The sequence below is a fragment of the Prionailurus viverrinus genome, chromosome A1, assembly GCF_022837055.1.
Source record: "Prionailurus viverrinus isolate Anna chromosome A1, UM_Priviv_1.0, whole genome shotgun sequence".
Classification (NCBI taxonomy): domain Eukaryota; kingdom Metazoa; phylum Chordata; class Mammalia; order Carnivora; family Felidae; genus Prionailurus; species Prionailurus viverrinus.
Window position 1 is genome coordinate 87,395,751 of NC_062561.1, and position 1,640 is coordinate 87,397,390.

The 1,640-nt window shown below is 37.0% G+C and overlaps 1 pseudogene; it reads left to right on the forward strand.

Moving 5' to 3' along the window:
* Positions 1-785: 785 nt before the first annotated feature.
* On the forward strand, positions 786-1,136 carry LOC125164010 (60S acidic ribosomal protein P2-like; annotated as a pseudogene).
* Positions 1,137-1,640: the final 504 nt, after the last annotated feature.

Sequence of the window (1,640 nt, forward strand, 5' to 3'; positions counted from 1 at the left end):
ACTCTTCAATGCAGAAAACAAAAAGGGTTGCTGATGGGGAGGTGGGTGGAGGGATGGGTTAAATGTGTGGTGGGCATTAAGGAGGGCACTTTTCAGGATGTGCACTGGGTGCCATATGTAAGAGATGAATCACTGGGACTACACTGTATGTTAACCAACTTGAATTTAAATAAAACACACACACACAAGATTTATCAAAAATTTAAAAACACTTATATAACAACACCAAAAACACAAATTTTGAAATAAATAATTCACAAGGAGGACTTCATTGAAATTAAACATTTCTGCTTATATTGCTAAATGAAATAAGCCAATCTGTAAAGCCTACATAGTATATAATTCCAACTACAACAGATTTTTGAAAACGCACAATTATGGACATATTAAAAATGATTAGTGTTTGCCAGGGACTGACTTTATGAGGAGCAGAGGGACAGTGCTGATTTAATGGGTGAATTTTTAGGGCAGGGAAGTTAATCGATATGATTCTATAAGAATGGTTACACTAGCAACAATGAACCACATTGTAAAATACAGACTTTGTGTGATCATGATGTGTCGATATAGGTTATCAATAGTAAACAATGTACCAAATCTAGTAGGGATAATGCTAATGAGGAAAGTTTTTCCTGTATGTCTTTAAGATGTATACACTAGATCTCTGTACCTTCACTTCCATATTGTCATGTATCTAAAAGTGACCCCCCCTAAAAAAAAGAATAAAGGCTTGGTCCAACCCTAATGCTGCCAAGGTTACAAGCCTGAGGATCTTCCAACCCAAGATGTGTTACATCACCTCCTACCTGCTGGCCTCCCTCAGAGACAATGCCTCCCCCCAGTGCCAAATACATCAAGAAGATTCTGGATAGTGTCGGCATCAAGGTGGATGACGACCGGCTCAACAAAGTCATCAGCGAGCTGAATGGAAAAAAAAAATATTGAAAATGTCACTGCCCAGGGGGAGTGGCAAGCTGGTGGTCAGCATGCTCACTGGTGTGACTGTGACTGTCTCTGCTGCTCCAGGATCTGCAGCTCCTGCTGCTGGTTCCAACACAGCCACAGCAGTGAAGAGAGATGACAAGAAGAAGTCAAAGGAGTGGGACGTTGACATGGGATCTGGATTGTTTCATTAGAGCCCCACTCTCCTGCAAAGAAAACCCTTTTTGCAAATAAATAAATAGATACATAAATAAATAAATCTAAGAAAAACATAAACAATAAATGTCTGTGGAAGACAAACAATGAAAGTACAATATACAGTGGAAGAAAGCATTTACACATCAAATTCTAGCAATAAGCTTGCATTGAGAGTACATAAAAATTATTCAATATTCAAGAGGAAGAAAATAAACTATACAATTAAAAACTATATGGATATTTTACTAAGTAAATAAATGATAATTAAGACCATGGAGATACTCACTATTAATAACTGTTACAGAACTGCAAATTTAAGGTTACATAAGAGACCATCATTAAAATACAATATACTGACAATTCCAGTTGATGTTGTGAGTGTGCAACAGCTGGAAATCTCATACATAGGTGGTGATATTGTAAAATGGTTCAGCCATTCTAAGAATCACACATTTTATTTATATTGTCCTTACACTTGATCTTGGTTAGGTATAAGGCTT